Source organism: Gracilinanus agilis, chromosome 1 (assembly GCF_016433145.1).
Source record: "Gracilinanus agilis isolate LMUSP501 chromosome 1, AgileGrace, whole genome shotgun sequence".
Taxonomy (NCBI): Eukaryota; Metazoa; Chordata; class Mammalia; order Didelphimorphia; family Didelphidae; genus Gracilinanus; species Gracilinanus agilis.
The window spans coordinates 247,442,372-247,462,987 of record NC_058130.1 but is presented as its reverse complement, the minus strand read 5'-3'; the positions used below and the strand labels follow the sequence as shown (position 1 = coordinate 247,462,987).

The 20,616-nt window shown below is 37.4% G+C and overlaps 1 pseudogene; it reads left to right on the top strand.

The window, feature by feature from the left end:
* Window positions 1-20,003: 20,003 nt before the first annotated feature.
* Window positions 20,004-20,317, top strand: LOC123250439 (annotated as a pseudogene).
* Window positions 20,318-20,616: the final 299 nt, after the last annotated feature.

Here is a 20,616-nt window from a genome sequence, read left to right as displayed (position 1 = left end):
GTTTGTTCTCTCACATTAATTTTCTGGCATCATTCTCATTTCCTTTCTCAGTTCTCCTTCTGCCACTTATCTGTCTTTCATTCTTCCAGGAATTCTAGCTGACCTTGTGTCCAATTGGTATTTTTTCTTTGAGATTTTTCTTGTAGCTGTTTTCATATTGTTGTCTTTAGAGTTTATGTCTTGATCTTTCCTGCCATTATAATAGTTATTATGGTCAAGTTCTTTTGTTTGTTTGCTCATTTTCCCAGTCTATTTCTTGTATTTGAACTTTATATCAAAATTGAGTTCTTCCCACCTAGGTTAGGGAGGCACTGTCCCAAGCTTCAAGTTTTTTTCATATTGCTGCTTTTGTAGCTAGTTATGGGAGACTAAATTTTCAGTCCTTCTGAGATTGTATGTTTTAAGGAAAGGTGTGGTCACTACTTTCCTGGACTATGCTCTAGCCTTTACCCAGGAGGGGCTCTTTATCCCACAAAGCTATAAGCATTAACATTCAACAGGGCTCTGAAACTGTGGTCAAGGCCCCTGGTCCCTTGTAACTGACCAGTGTCACAGACCTCTCCCACTGACCTACTAAGCTGTCTCAAGCAGGAAAAATGTCGTTCTGATTTTTTTTCAGCTTTGCCTCTCCAAAATTTGATTTGAAAAATTATATTAAAGTTGTTTAGAGGGGAATGTTGGGAGAATTCAATTGGGTTACTGTCTATATTCTGCCATCTTGGCTACACCTCTTCATTTAATAGCAACAAGCCTAAGAAACAATGTAAATCATGCTGCCTTATTTTCAAAACTCAGTTGGAAAACTTATAAAATTTGCAAGATTTCTCTCTGTCTAGCCTCAGGATCCTCCTTGAGGAAAAGGACAACACAGGAAATTCTCTGGGGAATCACAGAAGATCCTTTGGAGAAAACAATTTTCTGTCAAGCATCTTACATTTAACTGACTCATTTTATAATTCAGCTGCATTGAGAGGGGCAATAAATTCCAAGGGCTGCAATTACTTCTTCCAATGCCTGGAGAATTCATTTTGAAGACTTAAAAAAAAATAGAGATGTGCACATGGCAATAGAGGAAGGAAAATGAATATAGGAAATAATAATATGTGAGACAGAGGCAAAGAAATAGGGGAAGAGGCAAGCAGAAACATAAGAAGAAAGCAAACTTAGATTGATAGCAGTATTCCAAATTCAAACTGGTAAACATATGGCTAAGCTATTAGCCTGCCTGTAATTACTACCTTCTCAGCAGCAAGACGACTTGCATTAAAAGCCATGGATTGAAACTCTTGGATCTTTTTGAATAATTTTGCTCCAGGCTGAGACTTTATTTTGTTTCAATTCAAAGTTATGTTTCCTGTGGTAGAGGAGTCAATTATTTTGAATTTTAGCATTTTGAAAAGTAAAGATAACAGTACAAAGGAAAAGAAGATGAGTTTACTTCTTCCCTTAGCCTGGTCTTTTATTTAAGGACTTAAAAATAGGTCCCTTAGGACACAGACACACACACACAGACACATAAAGAATTGGGCATAATCATTGAAATAAAATGACACTATGATGAGTGTCATGAAGAAGGGTAGTGCTCTTCATCAGCTTCAATAGTACAATATTTCTTATAGATGAAATGCAATCAGGAACACTCGAACACTAATTAATCACTGCTTTTTTTTCTTCAAATTTGTTGTTGTTCAGTCATTTTTCAGTCACATTTGACTTTTTGTGACCCTATTTAGGGTTTTCTTATCAAAAATACTGGAATATTTTGTTATTTACTCCTCCAGTTAATTTTACAGATGAGGAAAATGAAGCCAAATGGGGGTTAAGTAACTTGCCCAGGATCATATAAATAAGAAGTGTCTGTGGTCAGATTTGAACTCAGAAAGCTGAGTTTTCCTGACTTTAGGCATGGCACTCTAACTGCTGTGCCACCTAGGATTTACTCACATTTCCATCTCCTCCTTGGAAAAAAAAGAAAAGACTAGGAAAACCCTTGTAATGAAGATGCATAATTAAGTAAAACAAATTCCCACATTGCCCATGTCAAAAATGTGTTTCTCATTCTACATATTCATTCTCTCCTCTCTCTGTCATGAGACAGGTATCATTCTTTAACATCAATCCTCTGGAATCATGGTTGTTGGTCATTACTTTGATTTGACTCTTATCTTTCAAAATTATTCACCTTCACAAAGTTATATGTCATTCTAATGATTCTGATCACTTAATTATGGCATATGAATATAAAGAAATTCTCCACCCATGAGTAAATGCTGACAATAATTTGGATGCACAATATAACTTGAAAGCAATGGCATACCAAAAATAGCTTCAATCCTACCTTAGTATTTACCCCCTCAGAAATCAGGAAACTACAAATCTAAGCTTGATTTATTGTATTGTTGATTGTCTAGACTTAAGAAGGTGATGGAGAAAGTGTTAACAATTCAAATTAAACTTAAAAGTGTGCCATGCTTACCTAAATTTACAAGCACATTCTTGCATAAAAGTCACATCAAGGAGACAGATGAATGGGAAAAGAGACAGGTCAGTAAAATAAAGAGAAAAAAGGCTAACAGACAGCTCAAGACCACACTGGTATTCACAAAATATTAAAATACCTAGAGGAAAGCTTCCAATATGTTAGGTAGAGCTTTTATGGAAGATTTATGGAAGGAAGTAGATAAGATTCACAAGAGATAACAAGACATGGATGGTTGTGATCTGAACTACTGGGTCGGTGGGTTAATAAATATTTAATAAGTGCCAACTATTAATTAATCAATAAACATATATTAAAAGCCTTCTACACGGTAGGCATAATGCTAAGCCCTCAGGATATAAAGAAAGGTAAAAGACAGTCCCTGCTGGAAAGGAGCTGACAGTTTAATAAGGGAAACTACATGTAAACAAATATGTGTGAACAAGCTCTGTACAGGATAAACAGGAAATAATTAACAGAGGGAAGGCATGAATTAAGAGTGATTAGGAAAGGCTTCCCATAGAAGATAGGATTTGAACTGGGACCTGAAGGAAGCCGGGGAAGCCAAGAGGCAGAGTTGAGGGAGAGCATTCCAGATTTGAAGGATAGCCATTGTAAGAGCAGAATGGAGTAAGTGGAACCTTTTAGAAGGTTAGGAAACTGACTTGATTGACACAGACCCTTGGTTGAAGGAGAGCAAGGCATCTTGGGAAGGAGGAACCAGAACTGAAGGGCTTTAGGTTCAGGAACTCAGGAGGAGAGTACGAAGCTGCCCCGTGACGGATCACGAGCTCTTCACTTCCGGTTCCTCCTTCCCAAGATGCCTTGCTCTCCTTCAACCAAAGGTCTGTGTCAATCAAACCAGTTTCCCAAAGGTTCCCACTCACCCCATTCTGCTCTTACACCAAGTCAAGAGATACCAAAAAAATTTTTGTGCAAAGAACTGCAATAAAGAAGTCAGCGTCACTAGGTGGAAGAATACGAGATGTTTTGGCGGGAGGAAGAACGGACTAGATTTGGAAGGATCCAAATATTGCACTCCTAGGGCAAGAGTCCAGCCAAGGTTCTGTCAGTCTGGAGGCTGTTTGATACGATCTAGGTATTAATGAAATTTTCATGGCAGTTATTGTTTTCTTTCTCCTCTCTTCAGAACCCAAGGAGACTTTCTAATACGTGTGTATGCTGCACCATTTTGTACTGGTCTATCTCCCAACACCTGGATCCCCATCCCCATCTCCAGTTCCTTTTAACTCATGGCTTCTCACTGTCATTAGAGGTACAAGCATTCACACTGTCCATTTAGGGATGGGGTATTTTTTTTCAGTTTTAAATCCTCACACAATAGTCCATGAAGTATATCCCTCTTAAATCTAGTGACATCCCCCTCATAGGTAGCAGAGGAAAGCACAGGATAGAAACACCAAGCTTTTGGATGCACTCAGTATTTTTGGCTGTGACCATCAACACCTTATCCAAGTGCCATTCACAGCTGCTGGAGTTAATAAATTCCAGGCAAGTTTGTTGCATCTTTTAGTTTTTATTTTCTATTGCCATGCCCAGTGAGCATGAAATGGCTCCCAAGAGGAGGGGGAGACTTAAAAATGGAAATACAAGAGCCACACATTTCCCTGAAGTAAATCAGAGTATGTAGTCCATCATATTATCCTCACAATGAAAAGGTTCTTCTATTTGTATCCGATTATCAAAGTAGTATAGAAATCAGGAGGTAATTAGTGTATGGGGGGAAAAAGACTTTACGAGTTTCACCACAAATAAGATAGAAACAAAATTAATTTGGTTTTGCAAATTGTTATAGTGTTCTCTAAAGTATATCACCTTAGCTATATACCCATTTTCTTAAGAGTATTCCCCATGGATCTCCAGTATAAACACTTCATTTCATCCCTATTTACACTTAGTTCAGGAAATGTGCCATAAAGTATTGTTTTTTCCAAGGTACAGTTTTTTTTTTTAATTTTATTATTTTTATTTTTTTAAACCCTTAACTTCTGTGTATTGGCTCATAGGCAGAAGAATGGTGAGGGTGGGCGATGGGGGTCAAATGACTTGCCCAGGGTCACACAGCTGGGAAGTGTCTGAGGTCAGATTTGAACCTAGGACTTCCTGTCTCTAGGCCTGGCTCTAATCCACTGAGCTACCCAGCTGCCCCCTCCAATGTACAGTTTTAAAATACAAATAGAAAAATATAAAATGAAAACTAAAATCTGTCTAATTTAGAGCCTCCAGGCTAAGTTCAAAATCCTGTGATCCATTTGGAGTTTTTACAGCATGGTGCATTGGAAGAACACTAGTTAAAATCGGGAGACCTGGGGATTATTTTAAGTTCTAATTCTGGGTAAGGGGGACCTGGGTTCAATTCTCAACACTAGGCAAATCATATTCTCTGACCATCTGTTTTTTCACTAACAAAACAGGGATAACTGTTTTGTTAATAAATAATTAATTTGAAACAATATTAATAATAATAAATCAATAAAATAATAATAAAATATTAAACATTAAATAATACTCAAAATAAATATAATTGATTGCTGAGAAACAATAGCTAATAAAACAGGGATATGAACTATTTTCATATGGTAGTTATGAAGTGATTTGTATAACTTCAAGTGTTTCTGTATAAAAATGTGAGCATGATTATTGAAATTCATGGCCCAGAGACTCATTTCAAGCAGGTCTAATTCTGGAAGCCTGACTCGAGAAAAATCCATTTTCTCCTTGGCTCATTGCCTTCCTCTGTAGTTACCCCAGGAACTCTCCAAAAGATATTCAGAATATATAGTTCACTTCTAGGTTTCACCAAGTATAAGTAAATGGTTCACCAATTCGCAAGGGAGCATATCCAAATATGGAATAGGATACCTGGAAGGGTGGGCAGTGGATAAAGTGTTTGATCTAGAGCAGTGATTCCCAAAGTCTGCACCACCGCCCCCGATGGATGCTGCAGCAATCCAGGAAAGTGGTGATGGCTACAGGTGCATTTATCTTTCCTGTTGCTATTAAAATTTTTAAAAATTAATTTCCAGGTGCGCTAAGTAATATTTTTTCTGGAAAGGGGGTTGTAGGCCAAAAAAAGTTTGGGAACCACTGCTCTAGAGTTAGGAAAGCTTGATTTCAAATATGACCTCAGACGCTTATTAGCTGTGTGACCCTGAGCAAGTCACTTAACCCTGTTTGCCTTGATTTCCTTATCTATAGAATAATGATCATCATAACACCTATGTCCCTTATTTTTCACAGGGACAAAATGCAAAATCTGTACAGTACTTAACACAATGACTGGCACTTAGTAATATAGTAGATAATTAAATTATTTTTTAATTCAACTCACAGAACACACAGAAGATGAAAATGATTCAGAATCCCATAAATCAATACAAAAATATAAAAAGCATCCAGGTAGTTCATTAGCATACCTGAGAGGGTCTCAAAATTGGAATTGCTATCAGAGCAACCTATTAAAATTCCAGCGATTCCTTCTTTTCTAGTGTCCTATGCAGTCTCCTCCAATTCATTGTACCACCTTGTTCTTCAGATTCCCCACAGAAAATTATATACCTATATACATAAACAAACAGCCCACTTCCCATTTTGACTTTCATTGTCCCAGGTGTTTAGGGAGGACTAGCACTGCTGGTGTGAGGGCTTGCCAAGGGTTTTTCAGGGTTGCTCATCTACCTTTGGTATCCACGTTTCACCCAGCTCTCACCTGGGGCTCCAAGAATCTGTAGCATGCATAGTGACCACACCTGGTAAACCTTCTCAGCAGATATGCCAAAGCAGATTGAGAATAACAAACCCCACTGGTAAATTAGGGGTATATAGCCCCATCACATGAAAACTTCTCCCAGTGGAATAGGTAGATGAGAACAATTTGTTCCAATGGTCATGAAGGTGACTGAAGCAGGAATTTTGGAACTCGTACAACTTGCTCAGATATTGAAAATAGCAAGGTAATCCACAGCATTTCAGATCATCTCCAGTCTTCCTGACTTTTGTCTTGCCACTGGATTTCGATGACTTTGGAAGAGAGAGTAAGACTGATGACTTTGTGCAACTTTGCCCAACCTGAATCCAATTCTCAAGCAAAGACATCACCTTGTGATGTCACTGGTCCTCTTTGAAAAAGAAGGATGAATAACAAAAACTCATTGGCCATGCTACCAAGGTAGGACACTGCATAAAAACCAAGCTTTCTCCAAGGATTACTAAAATGCTTAACTGACTAACCTAGTATGATCCTAGAAAACCACCTTCAAGACAGAGATTTATTAGGTCATACAAGCTTTGGGGTTTGCCTTGTTGATAACCCCAAGTTTGAATGTTTAGGGATCAAATATTCTGAAGAGATAAGGGGCAGCTAAGTGGCTTAGATAAAGTGTCAAGTGTGCTTATAGTCCAGAAGAACTGAGTTCAAATCCAGCCTCTGACACTTTCTAGCTTTGTGATTTTAAACAAGTCACTTGATCTCTATTAACCTCAGTTTCCTCCTCTTTAAAAAGAGGCTCATAAAAGCACCTACATCCTAGGATGATTGTAAGGATCAAATTAGATAATATGTATAAAGCACTTAACACAGTGTCTGGCACATAGTAAGCACTGTATAAATGTTAATAATTATTATAATTATTTTCTTATTCAGTGTACTATTTTAAAAAAGAAAAAAGATAGTTTACCTACTATGTGAAAGACATTGACTAGTCGAAGATAAAAAAAAAAAGTCCCTGCCCTCCAGAAGTTTACTTTTTACTTGGGGCTGCAGGAGATACAGCTCATAAACAGGTAAGTAAATGCAAACAGACTTCAGAAGGGAAAGCACCAGACATGAAAATGGGGGAAATCACGAAAACCTTCATGTAAGAGGTGGCACCTGAGCTGAGCCTGAAGTGAAAAGTGAAGCAAAAAGAAATTAAGTTGTTTCCAACTGCAATTATTCTAGAATTCCATAAGAGAAATAAATTTTAAAATAGGGACAACCACCTTTCATGTTAAAGGACATTTTCTTTTCCTTTAAGAAGCTAGAGTATTTTCTTTTTCAAGGACTTTATATTTTGCATAACATGTCAAAATTTGCAAGGCACTTTACAAACATTGACTCACTGACTCTTATGACAACCACATCTTAAGGGCAAATACCATGGGCATTCATTATTCACATTTTATAGTCAAGGAGGCTCAAAATGGACATAGGATCATAAATTGCGAACTAAAAGAACTCTCAGAAGTGATTTTGTTCACCCCCCTCTCATACACCCATTTTATAGATGAGGAAACTGAGGCTTTGAGAGATCAAATGTCAATGTCAGAATTCAAACTCAGGACATCCTGATTCCAGGGCCATCATTCTATCTACTGACATCAATCTGTTTTTCTAGAACAGGGGTCAGCAACCTTTTGGGCTGTGAGAGCCATAAATGCCACATTTTTTAAAATGTAATTTCGTGAGAGCCGTACAGTGCTCACAGTGCGCGCTCCTGTAACAGTGCCTGAAAAAAAAAATGGACTTTATGGCTCCTGCAGAAAAAGCCATATGTTGCCAACCCCTGTTCTAGAAGACATTTAACAAATGCTTATTGAATTAAATTATACAACGAGATGACATTGCTGACCACCATCAGTACATATGCAGTGGTTTGGGTTGGGTTTTTTGTTTTTGTTTTTTGCCACCTATAAGGGAAGGATTTGCATTGAATAATCCACATTCCATTATCTGATCATTCTCATACCCAATCATTTTCTTTTATAAGACAGCTGAGTGAGGGTTGAACTATAAGCTTTTATTATGCAATTATTATTATTATTATGAGACTCAACCTCATAACCTCAGTTGGGAAGAGTGTGGCTCAGTGGATAGAGAAAGCAATAAAAAGACAAAATGACCATGGGACAGAACACCAGGAAGATAAATATCTCTCAACCAAATACAGAGCTTTCTCATAGGTTTCACTGACCAAAGTCTGGGAAGGAGATATGTGATATCAATGAGAAGCTCATTTAGTCAAAAGTTCTGATAGAACGGTTTTGGCTAACTGTGCTGCTGGATCATTTAACTTATTATAAGTCTCGATTTCCACCAGTTGGAAAATGAGAGAATTGAACTAGATGATAACTGAGGTTTCTTCCAGTGCTAACATTCTATGTTCTGTGTTCCATCTTCATGGGTTCTATTCTTTCACGAAATGAGTAAATCATTCCAGACAAGCTCCAGTCAGCACCACTCTATCTCCAATCAGCAGAGTTTCTAAATATAACCCCACTGTCAGCAGCAGAGATCGCCCCAGGCAAAATCATGAAGTCAGCAGAGCTTTTCTTCCCTATGGTTCATGTTCCCTGCCATTGTGGTAGGCCAGTGGTAGAGAACTATTCTTGGAAGGATGCCTTCCTAATACCCCTCAAAGCACAGAGGTGATTCCCATTTAATCCGAAGGCCAGCCTTGGTCGGCAGAAACAATTACAGAAGAAATAATAAGATGTCTCCTGGCACCAGACTCTTGACAGGGAATATAAAATCCACAATTCAGATTCTGAGCTATTAAAATTCATTGATTAGCCTCAACACATTTGTGCCATATAGCAGATGAGAAGCAAAAATATTCATAGACAAGTAGTCTGACCTCTCTAATGCTCAATTTCTTCATCTGTAAAATGGGGAATCACAATACCTGCAATGCCTATTTCACATGACTTTTGGGAAGATCAAAGAGAAAATGTGAAAACAGCTTTTTGAACATGTATAAAGCTCAGTTATTGTTGTTATTATTAATTCACTGTTGAACATCAAAGAGCTCATTTTCCAAGTTCATAGTTGTCTTGGTTTGTCATGGAATTGCAGATTCCTAAAATATTAGATCTAGAGTTTCCCCCAGGCAAATCTCTAAGACGATAATTACAAATGATTTGCTGGCTTACATAGTTTCTTAGAATTCTACACTGATGAAAGAACAGGTCCAAATCAAAAAACAAATAAATGAATAAGTGGGTGAATGAATAAACAGATGAATGAACTAGTAAAGTAGATAGATCTGGAGGGATAGATCCAAAGCTAGACAGATAGATATGCAGTGGTTCCCAAACTTTTTTTGGCCTACCTCCCCCTTTCCAGAAAAAAATATTACATAGCACCCCCTGGAAATTATGAAACTATTTATTGAACTCAAAATAGAATGTAATACAAAAAAAGTGTGGCCATCACTGCCTCTCTGGATCACTGCGGCACCCACCAGGGGGCAGGGGCACCCACTTTGGGAATCACTGAAAGACAGAGGTGATAGAAAAATACCTAAATAAGAATGAATAGAAGTGGCTGGCTGGATGGCTGGATGGATAGATGGATAGACAGATCAATCAATATATTTTCCTCCCAGAAAGGTTCGAGGATAGCAAAGCACTTTCATTTGAAAAAGGAATATGGTATAAGGAAATGAGTAGAAAGATCTTATTGCACAGTAACTTCTTCATTACTCAGTCACAAGGAACTTTGATATTTTCTCCACAAAATGAGGGAAACTCTAAAGTGAAGTGACTTGCAACATCACACAACTAATAAGATGCACTACTGGATTCATGTCCACGTGAATTGACTATGAAATCAGGAAGATATGAGATCAAATCGTACTAGTTGTATGACTTTGGGGAAGTTATTTAGTCTCTGTCTGCCTCAGTTTCCTCATCTATAATATAGTGATAGTAATTACTCCTATCTCCCAGGGTTGTTATAAGGATCAAATTGATAATACTTATTCAGAGTTTTTTAAACCTTAAACTACTACACAAATGCTACTTTTATGATTATATTTTCAACAATCTTCAAGCAAACCAAGCTTCCCATGCAGTGGCAAGCTTTTTGGTGTGCTATAGTGGAAAGTGCCTTGGTCTTGGAAAGCCTATATCTTATTTCTGGTCTCATAACTTAATAGCTGTGCAACCTTAGGTAGAGAAAGTGACCTTTAGAGGGCCTCATTTTCCTAACCTGGAAAATAAAAGAGTTAGACAATGATTTCTAAGGTCCCTTGTAACATTCTGTGATGTTCAGAGGCCAATTATACAACATGCAGATCACCTGTACCATGAGCTTTCCCCTCTCTCCTTGATTCTCTGGATTCTGCCTTCACACTCCTTCTGCTTCCTCTGCTTCAGATTCTTTGTCTTTATAGCCAGTGAAGAGGAAGTATGACATAGTAGGAAGGCATCTCTCAAGACCTTCTAGTTTTAAATTTCTAATTGTTCCTTTTAGAAAGCAATTCAGAATTATGCAAATAGAATGACTAAAATGTCTATACGCTTTAACCCAGAGATTCCATTATATGATAAAAAAAATGAAAGAAATTTTTAATAAAAACCTCCAGATACAACAAAATATCTATAGCAGCACTTTTTGTGGTAGCAAAGAAAGAGACCAGATGCATTTTGGATGCCAGAATCATTAACAACCTCTTGGATTTCTACTATGCCTTTTACTGCACAACATCTTACAGATTTCTAAATGACATCGTTGAAGACCATTATCTTGAACCATGACTTTTCTCCCCTTGGTTGAACTCATTATTTGTCTTCAGACCCATTCCAAATTTCTTTTCCTCTCTGATATCTAAATATCTTCTCTTGACAGTGTTCATGCAACATAAGAACAACATAAGACAGTTATCATGCAACATAAGAACATCTGTGGTTAGATTTTTCTACCTTGTAGATTATTCATCATTCTTCTGATTTTGTTTTTATGTCATCAACAGAGCTTCTATAAAAGTGAATTCCCACATGGACACAATTGCTGCAGTTTCAAATAACCCTAGAGTCAGTCCTAGTGTTTTTTAATCAATTAATCAATCAGTAAGCATTTGCTAAATGCTTACTATGTGCTAGAAACTGTGCTAAATTCTAGGAATAAAAGGAGAGGCAAAAACACAGCACTAAGTTTATTATTAGGAGACAGATTCCTCCAGAGTGGGGAGGGAGATTTAGAGATGCTTCTGGAGAGAAAGCCAATGGGAGTAGCTGAAAAAGGCAGTGAACAATTGCAGTTCATCAGGGTACTTAAGAGATATCAGAAAATGGGAAGTATGGTCCACAAACCTTGGTGAAGAAAAAAACAGCCATTTATTTTGCTAGATAGTCAATGACTAAAAAGTGCCTTGTGTGAAATAAAGAGTTCATTTTATTCCATTTTGGGGTGATTATCAGAATTTAACAAGGATCTGAGTGAAAGTATAGGAGAGGAGTGAGGGAGAGGATGGAGGGAGAGGAGGGAAAGAAAGAGGGAGAAAGATGAAGATGGAGAAATAGAAAGATTTTATATATATATAGAGAGAGAGGGACAGACAGACAGACAGACAGACAGACAGACAGACATATATAGAGGGGGGAGGAAGGAAGGAAGGAAAGAAGGGAGAAAGAAAGAAGGGAAGGAAGGAAGGAAATAGAGGGAGTAAGTATTTATTAAGTCCTTACTATATCCTAGGCCTTGTGGCAGGTCCTGGGGATAAAAATACAGGCTAGTAAGTCAGTTCCTGCCTTTAAGAAATTTACATGCTAAAGTGAGAAAACAGCACACAAAGGAAAAAGAATGAGAGTTCGAGGTGATTAGTGATGAAGGTGAGGACTTAAATTGACTAAAACAAAGTGAAATAAGCAGAACCAGGGGAACAACATGCACAATGACTACCACGATGTAAATGAAAATAACTGCAAAATAAACAAAATTCAATACTATGAAATTATAATGCCAGAGCTTAGCCCCAAAGAAGAAATATTAGAAGACTCCTACCCACTTTTTTTGAGAATATAGAATTTGTCAGATTTTTTTTTGATGTGTTAGCTTTTACTAAATTCACTTTTTTTCTTTTTTTTTTTTTAATTCTTTGTTAGAGAGGATTACTCTCTGGAAGGGGAAGAAAAAGAGATGCGTTGGGAAATATAAGTAATAAGGAATATCAATAAAATGTATTATTTTTTAAAAGATACTGGATATCCACCCTGAAGGTGAGGGTAGAGGAACTAACAACTGAGAGGATCAAGAAAATCCTTTCCTAGAAAGTGCAGCTTGAGCTGGATATTGAAGGAAATAAGGAAACCCAGAAGTTGAATAAGGAAGTATATTTCAAGTGTGATTGACTGCCGACCATAGCTACAGATAGGAAAGATGGAGTGACAAACATGAGGAACAGCAGGAAGGTTGTCTGAGTTGGTTCATAATAACATGTGTAGGAGAGAAGAATGTATATTAATGTATATTAAATCTAAAAAGATAGGTTATAGAGCTAGGTTATAAGTCACTAAAAGTTTATATATGATTCTTAGGCAGCTAGGTGATGAAAGGATAGAGTACTGGGCCTGGAGTCAGGAAGACAGGAGTTCAAATCCAGTTTCAGAAACTTACTAGTTATGTGACACTGAACAAGTCATTTAAACCTATTTGCCTTGGTTTCTTCATCTGCAAAATGAGTTGGAGAGAGAAACGGCAAACCATTCCAGGATCTTTGCTCAGAAAACTCCAAATCAGGTCCTGAAGAGTCAGACACAAATGAAAAAAAACTGAACCACAAAAAGAGTAAAAAAGGAGCCCTTTGAGCAGGAAGGGTGACATGATCAGAACCATGCTTTGGGAAAATCACTTTGGTAAATGTTTGGAGGATTGATTGGAGTGAGAAGACTTAAGGCAGAGATACTATTTCAATAGTCTAGAAAAGGGAAATGAGCAGCTGAACTAGGCTAATGATTGTGTAAGTGAAGAGAAGGGGACATTAAAGAGATGTAGAAATGGTATGGACATATGAGATGAGTGAAGCTGGGAAGTGAAGGATGTCACCGATGTCAAAAGCATGGGTGACTGGAAGGGTAGTAGTGCCCTTGACAAAAATAGAAAAGTTTGGAAGAAGGGTGGGTTTTGAGGGAGAAGACAAAAAAGTTCTGTTTTAGAAGTGTTTGTGGAACATTCACTTCTGAATGTCAGTGCTTGGCAATAGAGAACTGGAGTTCAAGAAATAAACTGAGGCTGGATAAATAGATCTGAAAAACATCTGTATAGAGAGGATAATTAAATGCAAAGGAACTGATAATTTCACTCTAGGAAGAATGTATCTAGATAGTCCAGAACTGAGCCTTGAGATTTACCTAGTTAGGCAAACCAGCCAACAATAAGGGATTAAAGATTAGAAAGATACAAGGGATGATTGTAAAGGCAATCTGCCAGAGAAATGAGAGGGATTGGGATCAAAGGCACATGTTGTTAGCCCTGAGCAGCCTTAGGTTTGGGATCTGTCAAAAAATGAACATACTCAGACTACAATAGTGCTAATTATACCTATATTAAAATCTTCAAAGGCTACAAGAACATTATTGATTAATCCTACAGGATGAACCTGAGAACAGTTTCAGTTAGATGTTAATATCAGTAGACAGGCACCCCTTGTCTCTGTCACCCCCCACTCAACCCCAGAGGCTCATCCTGAGCTCTGAGAGAAATAACCTATGGAAATTCTGAAGATTTTGCCAGATCATAAGAGCAACTATCCTCCTCCTTACAATTCTTCTTCTTCTAGTCAATCAATAAACATTTATTTTGTGTGCTCTATTGTAGTTTTTATTTTTTAAATATTTCTCAATTACATTTTTATTATAATAATGTTAAGGTTTTTTCCAGATTACATTTCAATATAATTTTTCAGTATTTGTTTTCTGATATTTCGAAATCTATGTTCTCTCTTTCCATCCCACCCATTTCCCATCACCCAAAAGATAGGCAATATGATATGGGTTTTACATATGTTATCATATAACACATATTTCCACGTTCATTATACCATGTAGTTTTCCAAATATTTTTAAATTAGCCTGGTCATTATTTCTTATATGCCACACAATTTGTTTAGCCATTCCCCAATTGATAGACATCCCTCAATTTTCACTTCTTTGTCGCCACAAAAAGAGCTGCCATAAGTATTTTGGAACAAATAGTTCTTTTCCTTTTTCCCCGATCTCCTTGGGAAACAGACCCGGCAATGATATTACTGGGATTAAGGGTATACACAGTTTTATATCTCTCTGGGTATAATTCCAAATTGTTCTTCAAAATAGTTGGTTCAGTTCACAGTTCTGCCAACAGTATATTAGGGTCCCCGTTTTTCCACATCCTCTCCAATCATTTTGTCCTTTTGTCATTTTAGCCAATCTGATGGGTGTGAGGTAATACCTCAGAACTGTTTTGGTTTACATTTCTCTAATCAGTACTGATTTAGAGCATTTTCCTTCTACCTGTATGTGGCTTTGAGTTCTTCATTCAAAAAGTATCTATAATTATCTTTTACTCATTTATGACAAAGATTCTTCATGGTCAATTTTTGTTATTGTTATTCTTCAAGCCCAAGAGACCTTGGACAGCTCTCTACACAGTCCAACACATCCATTTTTCCATGGGCACAGGCAACAGAGGCACACAAGGAAGGCCACCTGATAATGATAGCATTCGGAAGTCACTGGGCTTCAAATCAAAGAGGTCTCAAATGTTGTCTCTATCTCTTCATCTTTCCAGGAGGATCAACTCTGCAACAACAGCTAAAATACCTACCTTAAAAATATTATTCCAAAAGTTTTGCTTTTTCCCTGCTCTAATCTGCTGCATGTGTGTAGCCAAAGAGATTGAGTAAGACTGGCTCAATCCTCACAGTTGCTTCCAATGCTCAATCCCCATGGTTTCTCGAGGCTAAATGGCTAATAGAATGAGAGTATGTTCAGTGAGAAAACACATCACTTTGAGAAGAAAGAACAAATGAAATGTAATTTTTCTCTTAGGAGGAAAATAATATTTTAAAACAATGGTTTTTGTACCAGCTGCACCCCCTGTGAATCTTGGGATTCCAGAACATAATGGTGTACTTTGTTCTCTCTAGGTCTTCTCCTCCTCCTCCTGGGGTAGACAGGTTAAATGAGATTGACTGAGATCCTGAGTGAGTAGAGTGAAAATAACCCAAGTTGCTACTCCTCCCCTCCCTTTGTATCATAGATAAAAACAGAAACCAGATAGATTTGATGCTCCAGGGGATGGGTAATGGAATCCAGAAGTTTTTACTTCCATGGCTCTGGTTCAAATTCCACTGCCTAAAGGATTAACAGTCTAGTATCACGATTATCCAAAGACAGAACTAACAGTAAGCAAGATGGGCAACTGCCTAGAACTCACAAGCAGAACTGGGAGAATAACATCAGTCCATTTTAAATATTATTTTGTATAAACATACATATAGGCAGCAGGTAGCAATGCAGGGCAAGGTCCTTTGAACTGAATTGAGTGGGGAAAAAAGGAGAAACTCTCTCTATTCTCCTCACTTGGGGGAGGTAAAGCAGTCTTCCAACTGCTTACTTCCTTGGAGGAATGGTTTACCTTTCACACATAACCTACCAACGAAGCTGACTCTCTGAAGCCTGGGTACTTGCTTATCAGCTCATATCTCAAAAGACATATGATCTTGAATTAAATCAACCAAGTTAACAAGCATTTTGCTGTTGTTCAATCATTTTCAGTTGTGTCCTGTGCTTTGTGACCCTATTTGGGGTTTTCTTGGCAAAGATATTGAAGCAATTTTGCCATCTCCTTTTGCAATTCACTTTACAGATGAGAAAATTAAGGCAACTAGTTTTAAGTGACTTGTCCAGGGTCACACAGGCTAATAAGTTCCTAAGGCTAGAACTGAATTCAGGAACATGAGTCTTCTTGACTCCATGCCTGGCACTCTATCCACTTTGCCACCTAGCTACCCTTTTAATAAAGGGTATTATTATGAGCCAGGTACTGTGTTAAGTGCTGGTGACACACACACAAAAAAAGGGAAAATATACATCTTGTTCTCAAGGATCTCATAGTCCAAAAGGAGGAGATAATATGCAAACAACTCTATACAAAAAGTATATAAGCTATCCATATTCTTTTCCAACCTTCCACCTCTCTACCATCCCCAAGATAGTAGGTAACATAAATTGTATATGTTTTATCATATAATACACATTTCCATGTCCATCATATTGTGAATGAAGATACATAATGCATACACTAGAGAAAAATTCATGGAGGAGATAAAGGGAAGAATAGTATGCTTTGATCTGCATTGAGACTCCATTAGTTCCTTCTATAATGGTGGATAGACTTTCTTGTCCTGAGTCCCTCGGAGTTGTCCTGGATCCTTGCATTGTTGATATTAGTTAAGTGATTCCAGTTGATCATCAGTCTTTATTACTATTAGTTGGTAGAACTTTCTCCTGGTTCTACTCTCTTCACTTTGCACCCATTCATATAAATTTTTTCATGTTTTTTGTGATTATCTTTTTCATCATTTCTCATAATACAATACTATTACATTCAATCATATATCACAACTTGTTTAGCCATTCCCCAATTGATGGCTATCCTTTCAATTTTCAGTTCTTTGCTACCAAAAAAGAGCTGCTCGAAATATTTTTGTATAAGTAGGTCCTTTGCCCCTATCTTTGATCTCTTAGGCTATAAACCTAGTAGTGGTTACCTAGTAGTAGTCTGGGTCAAAGGGCATATACAATTTGATGGCCACTTGGGCATGGTTCCAAATTGCTTTCCAGAATAGTTATATCAGGTCACAGCACTACCAACAGTGTAAAAGTGTCCCAGTTTTAAAACAAGCCCTATAGCATTTATCATTTTCCTTTTTTTCATATTAACCAGTCTGAAAGATGTGAGGTGGTACCTCATAATTATTTTAATTTGCATTTCTCTAATCAGTAGTTATTTGAACTATTTTTTCATATGACTAAAGATAATTTAAATTTCTTCATCTGAAAACTGCACGTTCATAGTCTTTGACCATTTGTCAATTGAGGAATACTTTATATTCTCATACTTGACTCCATTCTCTATTTATTTGATAAATACATTTTTCCTTCAAATCTAATTCTGAGCAACATTTCTTAGAATTTATTTTTCCTTAATCACAAATATTCAGAGAGATCTGATTTTTCATCAATATATTTTCCCCTCTATTATTGCCATTTCAACCCATCCTAATTGGCCATCCTATGTACCACTTGTCCCTTGTCTCTGATTAGTTTACTTTGGTGGGAGGTGGGTGGGTTGGGGGCTCTACAGGCTAGATGCATTTCTTGCTTGTTCATCATATCCTTTGACAATTTGTCAATTGGAGAATGTTTGGTATTCTTATGAATTTGGCTCAGTTTGACCATTTCTATTGAGAAATAAGGCCTTGGAAGGCACTAGAATTAATAGGAATCAGGAAAGGCTTCTTGCAATAGGGAGCATCTTAGCTTTTACCTAAAGTATGTCAAGGAAGCTAGGGGATGGAGATGAGAAAGCAGAAAAGTCCAGTCATGGGGAACAGCCAATGAAAATGCATGGAGTATGGAGATGGCATGTCCCATGAAAGGAATAATGAGGGGGCCAGTGTTAGTGTATTGTATATTAGGTAGAGGGGAATAAGGTATAAGAAGACTATAATGGTAGGAAGGGTCCAGGTTATGAAAGGCTTTCAATCAAATAGAGACTTTTATATTTGATCTTGGAAGTGAAAGGAAATCACTAGAAACTCCTGAATGTGTTGTGGATTAATTAGAGGATCGTAATAAATTACCTACTGGGTTAGATTCTTGTTTCCTTATTTCCTCTCTCTCTTCTTAATTGTAAATAAACTTCCATAAAAGTCGATTTTGACTTGATTATTCATAATTGAGGATAATAGTTCAGTCCTCCGGCAACCATCTTTTAATATATTGAACCAAAAAAAACCCTTCCCCCCCTTACAATTTAAGATATCTTCAGGACACCCATTTTGACATGTCTAATGGACAGTTGAAGATGTGAGTCTGGTGTTGAAAGGGGTTAAAGTTGAATAAATAGACCTGAGAATCACCTACATTAGAGCTATTGAGATAGCCAAGTAAAATAGTATAGAGGGAGAAAAGAAGACCCAGGACACAACCTTTGGTGACACTCACATTGTGGGCATGACCTAGAAGAATATCCAGCAAAGGAGACTGAGAAAGTGCAATCAGATAAGTAGGACATCCAAGAGAGAGCAATGTCATGAAAACCTGAAGAGAAGAAAGTATTAAAGAGAAGGCAATGGACAGTGTCAAAGGCTCAAGAGAGATAAAGAAGATGAATGATTTTGGCAATCAATAGATCACTGATAACTTTGGAGACAGCAATTTCAGCTGAATGAAGAGTTCAGAAGTGAGTTTATAGAGAGTTAAGAAAAGAAAGAGAGAAAAGGAAGTGAAAACACTGATCATAAGCAGCCTTATTAAGGATCCTAGTGACAAAAGAGAGGTGAAGTAGAAAGACAGGCAGCTGGAACAAGAGGGATCTTTTTGAGGATGGGGGAGACATGGGCATGTTTGTAGGCAGCAGGGAAAAAGTCTAGTAGACTAGGAGACACCATAGAATAGTGAATGGAGATGATGGAGGGCTCAGTCTGCTGGAAAGGACATGATAGAATAAGAAAAGAAATAAGAAAATATTCTTTTTATCCTTTTAATGCACTTTACTCTCAATTCAACATAAAATTCAGGTCCCCAGCTGGTTTATGCTGACAAATCCAAATTTGGGCATTTTAAACTTCAGTATTTTAAATGTTTCCCTTCCAGATTTTGCCCTCCATCTGTTCCCAGTCTCATTGCTAGCCTACAAGTAAGCAGAATGAGCACAGATCGAATGGCCATCCAGATTTTAATACATTGTCACATACACTGAGAAACATTTAAAATAATGCTATTTACAGAACAAGCAGTTTTTTAAATGGTCACAATATGTTTTCACAAGAGAGGAGAGGAGAGGCAGCAGAAGAATAGCTGACTTTCCCCTGTATCCAGTTCTCATTAGGGAATCGTTAAAGTAAGGAGAAATAGGGTTGAATAAGAGGAGAGCTGATTTCAGTTCCCCAGGAGCTCAGGAGGGATGTCTCCAAAGTGATTTCATCAACAGCCCTAATCCTCTCTGCTTTTATTCATCTCCCTTTGGCTTGGATTCCAACTCTCTAACCCTCAAGGCCCCTTTGAAATCAGTGGCCCCTTCAAAGTCTAGATTCAAGGAACTCTGGGTAGTTTGCCTTACCATAAAGCCTGAAAAAAACCAAGATTGGAGAAGCTAAGTTGTTTTGGAAAGGAGAAGAGCTGTGATGAGTCTGCAATGGCACTGCCCAGTAAGCCAGGAGCAATGGTGTATTCCTGAGATACTCAGAACAAGGAGAGACATTCTGAGCTATTCAGAATGATAAACTGAACTGGAGTAGAAAGTCCAATGTGGGAGCAAGAATGCCTGGGATCCTGACATAATTTTTTTCTTTATTTTCTGTCTTTTTTTTTCCTGAAATTAGCCAACACCAATAACTATGAATATGTCCACATATAGGAAGTAGAAATATCATATCTTTATTATGTAAGCATGCTCTTTTCAAAAGCATATAATAGCTCTTTCTGCCACATTGGAAACTGAGATGCCTGCTGGAAAGAGGACCTTTAGAACAGCAAAATGCCTGGAAAGTCATGGTGCATGGCCATTTTTGCTGACTACAAGGAAGGTCTATGAAACCAGAGAAAATATTCAGGTCCTCTGAAACTGAAGGGATCTATGCTTGGAATGAAACTGAATTCTATTTAGGTAAGAGATGTACCTGTGTATGCAAAGCAAAAAACAACTGAACAAAAGTGATCTAGGGAAAAGTTACTCAGACTCATGGAAATAGTGGGATGGTTTGACCTAAGGTCAGAAGCAATCTTTCTGTCAAGGCCATTAAACATAGAATCCAAGTGATATCAAGAATCTGGATTATGAAAACTGACTAAATAAAATTACATATTTTTTGAAAAAGTGAAAAAACATATAATAAATTGACATGTTAATTCCAAAGTTATCCTGCTTGTCAATGTTCCTTCTGTTCTCTTCTGTAAACTCTTTTTAGTGCTCCACTAATGCTCTTATTAGTATTTTTTCCTGCCCTACACTCATTATTTCCTTGACCCTACAATGTTTTACAACCTCTCCCTTGTAATCAAGAATTATAGTCCAGGAAAACAAATCTGCACATTAGCAATGTCTAAAATTGTATGTCGCATTCCTCACCTCTAGCCCATCACCCCTCTGT